We start from the raw sequence: 6,794 nt of genomic DNA, 5'->3' as shown, positions 1-6,794 counted from the left end.
ATCAACATGATCATCATTTTTGGTTTCTACAAAATGTCCATGTCAAATTGCATTATTTAATAGCCCACACAACTGTTTGGGATTGGTTTATTTCAGGTTGTATGTAAACACATTAATGATGAGTATCTGTCAACGTTTGTATGCTTAGTTTAGCACATGTTGACACATAGACCTGGTCAACAGCTAATGTTGACGATGTGTCATGATGATCTGCTGTAAACATTGGGTAAGGTAATAATGACAGCAGCAGAGCTGTATTTTCCTTCTGTCTGTGAATGAGAGCAAAGGCCTGTAGGCCTATATGTCTGACATGTGGACTGGTTGCAGCCATGGGGTCATCATTCATGGTCACAAATTGACATTCCTCCAATTATTTCCAACCCACTCTGAATATATGTTTAATTCGTCCAGGCATGTCAGGGGCACAGTCGCTGGAGCTGGTGCAAGGCAGACAGGTTATGAATGATGGGCCAATAATCACCACCCCTGACTGTCAATTAAAAGACAGCCACCTATCCTATGTGCAGGCAAGGTAATTCCATAGTCCATACCAGTGGTCACCAACCGGTCGATTGCGATCGACTGGTCGATCTCCAAGCCATTTCTAGTCGATCGCCAAACATTTCTGTAAAAGGTGAAGTGTTCCCATTTTAAACCATTTCATGTGTCTGAAGGTACAAACTCGCCTTAGGGAGAAAATCAGGTGCTCTATAGGCCTACCGCTGGCCAATGGAATGGCTCAGATTACAGTGTCTGCTGTAATATAGCAGGCATAATAAAAGCTACAGCAAAATTAATACTGTGAGATTTCAAAATGGGACAGTTGTAAATCATGCAGCGCCTTGTGTCAAAATCGCAGATTTTAGGGAAACAACAAATGTCGGTACATATAAGTGTCTTATATCGGCTGAAAGCTTAAATTCTTGTTAATATAACTGCACCCTCCTATTTACAGTAGCTATTACTGCGGAAAAATGCCATGCCATTGTTTGAGGAGAGCTCCTGACAACAAATCACTTTTTTCACCGTGATAGGTTTGATAAATTCACTTCTGAAGGTGAAACGTGTACTTACATTCTGAAATCTTTGTAACGGCTGTCGTAGTCGTTCTCCTCCTCAGACGAGGAGGAGCATGGATCGGACCAAGATGCGGATTGGTAAGTGTTCATTATTTAATGGGAATATAACAAACACTACAAAATACAAAAACCAACAAACGTGACTAACCTGAAACAGTCCTGTGTGGCCCAAACACTGACACAGGAACAAACACCCACAAAACACAAGTGAAACCCTGGCTGCCTTAGTATGACTCTCAATCAGGGACAACGATTCACAGCTGTCTCTGATTGAGAATCATACCAGGCCGAACACAAAATCCCAACATAGAAAATCAAACCTAGACCAACCCACCCAACTCACACCCTGACCAACTAAAACAAATACATAACAAAGGAAAACAGGTCAGGAACGTGACAGAACCCCCCCCTTAAGGTGCGAACTCCGGGCGCACCAGCACAAAGTCTAGGGGAGGGTCTGGGTGGGCGTATGTCCACGGTGGCGGCTCTGGCGCTGGTCGTGGTCCCCACCCCACCATAGTCAACCCCCGCTTCCGTGGCCTCCTCCCAATATTCACCCTCCATGTCAATCCCACTATTCCAAAGGGCAGTAACAGACTGAGGGGTAGCACCTGACTGAGGGGTAGCACCTGACCGAGGGGTAGCACCTGACCGAGGGGTAGCACCTGACCGAGGGGTAGCACCTGACTAAGGGGCAGCACCAGGATAAGGGGCAGCACCAGGACAAGGGGCAGCACCAGGATAAGGGGCAGCTCCGGACTGAGGGACGGCAGCTCCGGACTGAGTGGCAGCTCCGGACTGGGTGGCAGCTCCGGACTGGGTGGCAGCTCCGGACTGGGTGGCAGCTCCGGACTGGGTGGCAGCTCCGGACTGGGTGGCAGCTCCGGACTGGGTGGCAGCTCATCACTGGGTTGCAGCTCATGACTGGAGGGCAGCTCATGACTGGAGGGCAGCTCATGACTGGAGGGCAGCTCATGACTGGAGGGCAGCTCATGACTGGAGGGCAGCTCATGACTGTAGGGCAGCTCATGACTGTAGGGCAGCTCATGACTGTAGGGCAGCTCTGGCAGCTCCTGACTGTAGGGCAGCTCTGGCATCTCCTGACTGGCTGGCGGCTCTGGCAGCTCCTGACTGTCTGGCGGCTCTGGCAGCTCCTGACTGGCTGGCGGCTCTGGCAGCTCCTGACTGGCTGGCGGCTCTGGCAGCTCCTGACTGGCTGGCGGCTCTGGCAGCTCCTGACTGGCTGGCGTCTCTGGCAGCTCCTGACTGGCTGGCGGCTCTGGCAGCTCCTGACTGAGGGACGGCTCTAGCGGCTCCTGACTGACGGATGGCTCAGACGGCGCTGGGCAGACGGATGGGTCAGACAGCGCTGGACAGACGAATGGCTCAGACGGCGCTGGGCAGACGAGCAGTGCAGGCGGCGTTGGGCAGACGGACGACTCTGACCCGCTGAGGCGCACAGTAGGCCTGGTACGTGGTGCCGGAACTGGTGGTACCGGACTGGAGACACGCACCTCAAGGCTAGTGCGGGGAGCAGGAACAGGGCACACTGGACTCTCGATGTGCACTATAGGCCTGGTGCGTGGTACCGGCACTGGTGGTACCGGGCTGAGGGCACGCACCTCAGGGCGAGTGCGGGGAGAAGGAACAGTGCGTACAGGGCTCTCAGGACGCACAGGAGGCTTGGTGCGTGGTGCCTGAACTGGAGGCACTGGGCTGGAGACACGCACCACAGGGAGAGTGCGTGGAGGAGGAACAGGGCTCTGGAAACGCACTGGAAGCCTGGTGCGTGGAGTAGGCACTGGTGGTACTGGGCTGGGGCGGGGAGGTGGCGCCGGAAATACCGGACCGTGCAGGCATACTGGCTCCCTTGAGCATTGAGCCTGCCCAACCTTACCTGGCTGAATGCTCCCCGTCGCCCGACCAGTGCGGGGAGGTGGAATAACCCGCACCGGGCTATGTAGGTGAACCGGGGACACCATGCGTAAAGCTGGTGCCATGTAAGCCGGCCCAAGGAGACGTACTGGAGGACATATATGAAGAGCCGGCTTCATGGCACTTGGCTCAATGCCCAATCTAGCCCTCCCAGTGCGGGGAGGTGCAATAACCCGCACCGGGCTATGAACACGTACAGGAGACACCGTGCGCTCTACTGCGTAACACGGTGTCTGCCCGTACTCCCGCTCTCCACGGTTAGCCTGGGAAGTGGGCGCAGGTCTCCTACCTGCCCTCGGCCCACTACCTCTTAGCCTCTTAGCGATTTGTTAGATAAAATAATTTTTCATATACTTAAAAGGTCCATATAGCATGCACAATCGATTTTGTATTTCCACTCGTTCAATTTGCAAAGAAAATAATCTGTGACAATTTCACCTTAAATGTTGTTTCAACAAGTCAAATCATGTTCATATGTATTCCTCAGAGATCCTAGAGTGTAACAAGACTTCACTATATCATTAGGGGTGTAGTATATCCTATAGGACACCATATTTGGTCAGAGAGCGACGCCTTCATGGCACATAGATGACGCGGGCGGTCTTCACTTGAACGACTCTAACTTTGTCAAATAAGCACCAATCAGGGTCAAACAAAGCTAGCTAGATAGCCAATGAGCTGGACTTTAAGGGAGTATCCGGAAACCCTGTGCTTGTTGCAAAATGTAGGTGCTAACCTTTTGCGACAGCATGCTTTTTCCGTTTGGACAAAAATTATACGAATATTCAGAGTTATGAAGTTATGAAAACTGGTTGTTTTGCAAATATTGAACTTATAATATGGCTACTAAAACTGGAAAGCTAAATCAAAGTCCAAGTATACAGATTTGATGATATTCTTGTAGAAAAATGTAATATGAATGCAACTGTCTCCCTCACGATTTGCCCAAATGTACCTTGGTGACTTCACACTAAAAATCATGGAGAACGGGCATAGTTCAAGTTATCCATCTGAAACTTTGCACATACACTGCTGCCATCTTTGTGGACACCATCGGAATTACAACCAGAGTGATGGCTAGAACTGGTTGTTTTTTTCTTTGTATTTTCTTCTACCAGATCTATTGGGTTATATTCTTCTACATTCAATTCACATTTCCACAAACTTCAAAGTGTTTCCTTTCAAATGGTACCAAGAATTGGCATATCCTTGTTTCAGGGCCTGAGTTACAGGAAGTTAGATTTGATATGTCATTTTAGGCGGAAATTGAAAAAAAGGGGGCTATCCCGAAGAAGTTTTAAAACACGACTAGAGACCGTCATCGAACACAGCATAGAGCTTCTGTTTTTATGAGTGAGTTCATGTTTAAGTTCTTACTCAGCACCACTGTCAACACTCTTTATTCAACACTTTTATGCCATAAAGTGCACGTCCTTCCTTCTTCGTGCTACAACCAGCACTGCAGCTGTAATGAATGAGTAGGAAAGCGTATTGATAGGCTTCCATTGTTTTTATTAGTGGCTTGGGTCTTTTTTTACATAGAGGAATTTCACTTTCTCTATTCATAGGAGTAACAATACGAATTTGTGCATGAGACAGAAATAATGCGGGGCGACTCGAGTTTCGCCATCAGCTGGAAGACGGTGTCCCTTTTTGGTCAGTCTCAGCGGAGGAAAGAGTGAGAGGAGGGACGTTGAGAAGCGGACCCTCAGTTGGCTGCTCTCTCCCTCTGCTGAGACTGACCATCAGATGCAGGCAAAATCTGCCCAGTAAAATAAAAAGCAAATTATTTAAATGTATACTCACTCAGCTGTGCCTCACAAGTAATACACCAACTGATCTATTACCGGTGAGATCATATAGCCAGGTTTCCTACAGACGTGACGCTTGGCATTCAGGCCAAAGAATTCAATCTTGGTTTCATCAGACCAGATAATCTTCTTTCTCATGGTCTGAGAGTCCTTTAGGTGCCTTTTGGCAAACTCCAAGTGGCCTGTCATGTGCCTTATACTGAGGAGTGGCTTCTGTCTGACCACTCTACCATAAATGCCTGATTGGTGGAGTGCCTACCCATACCATAACCCCACGCCACCATAGGGCAATCAGCAAACCGCTTGCCCACACGATGCCATACACGCTGTCTGCCATCTGCCCAGTACAGTTGAAACCGGGATTCATCTGTGTAGAGCACACTTCTCCAGCATGCTAGTGGCCATCGAAGGTGAGCATTTTCCCACTGAAGTCGGTTACAACGTCGAACTGCAGTCAGGTCAAGACCCAGGTGAGAACAACGAACAATCAGATGAGCTTCCTTGAGATGGTTTCTGACAGTTTGTGCTGAAATTCTGTGCTTGTGCAAACCCACAGATTCTTCAGCTGTCCAGGTGGCTGGTCTCAGATGACACTGCAGATGAAGAAGCCAGATGTGGAGGTCCTGGATTGGTATGGTTACATGTGATCTGCAGTTGTGAGGCCGGTTGGACTTACTGCCAAATTCTCTAAAATGACGTTGGAGGCGGCTTATGGTAGAGAAATTAACATTCAATTCTCTGGCAACAACTCTGGTGGACATTTCTGCAGTCAGCATGTCAATTGCATGCTCCCTCAGAACTTGAGACATCTGTGGCATTATGTTGTGTGACAAAACTGCACATTTTAGTGTGGCCTTTTATTGTCCTCAGCATAAGGTGCACCTGTGTAATGATCATGCTGTTTAATCAGCTTCTTGATATGCCACACCTGTCAGGTGCATGGATTATCTTGACAAAGTGGAAATTCTCATTAAACAGGGATGTTAACAAAGTTGTGCACAACATTTTAGAGGAATAAGCTTTCTTTTTTCGTTCAGTGTAAATCAATTTGAATCCCACTGTAACACAATAGAATGTGGAAAAATAATAAATACTTGATACCCAATGTATACATCACTGCTTTGTGCTCACCAGCGCAATGGTGCTTTCTGTCTCTTTCTCACTCATTCTCTCTGTCTCACTCATTCTCGCCTGCTCTCTCATTACAGGAATAATATCCGCCTGTGTTGTTGGGGTGTTAGTACAAAAGTTGATCCAAAATATGTTAATGCTTCCTCCTTTGGATCATCACATCTTGCCACGAGGTCACTCTTTATTTTGAGCCCCCAAAACATTCTCATCCTCTATGTTTTTGGTGAGAAAAAGAAGTGTCTTTATGAGAGTAATTCATCACCTTTATGAATGTGGTCTTCCAGAGAGGCTGAGTGTTTTTGAAAATAATTATGTCTTAAAAAGAAAAAAGGTAGGGATGGCTGTGCAGGCGGGTCCATGGGGAGTCGTTTGTGGTCCTACTGTAACTGTGCAGTGCTGCCGTGGCGTAATAAAACACAAGGTTTTTTAGGGGTTTCAAAGTGGCTTTCCTGCTCTCGACTCTGTCAGCCATAAATTGAGAATAAACACAGCCGTGTACGAGGCGCCCATAAATGCCTTCATAATTCATACCCTTGGGGCACCTCAGGTATATTAAGTTGTTTTTATGATGTACGTTATCACATGAATAATAGTTTACCCCCATGGTGCTGGATTCTCCTTCCTTAGTTAATAGCTTGATCCGGACATTATTGTACAATAAAGTGACAAGTAACATATTCCAGATGATTAGTTTCTCACGGGGCATTTCTGTGGTAGAGGTGTTCACATAATTGCATTTTTTTTGTGGGAGCAGATTGTATATCTTTGACCTGTACAGTTTAGCGTTTTCTTGATTAAGCTTGCATTTAAAAAATATATATTTTCCATTTGGTACATG

This window comes from Salvelinus fontinalis, chromosome 28, assembly GCF_029448725.1.
Source record: "Salvelinus fontinalis isolate EN_2023a chromosome 28, ASM2944872v1, whole genome shotgun sequence".
Lineage (NCBI taxonomy): Eukaryota > Metazoa > Chordata > Actinopteri > Salmoniformes > Salmonidae > Salvelinus > Salvelinus fontinalis.
The sequence above is the reverse complement of the archived record's forward strand: the minus strand, read 5'-3'. Positions refer to the sequence as shown.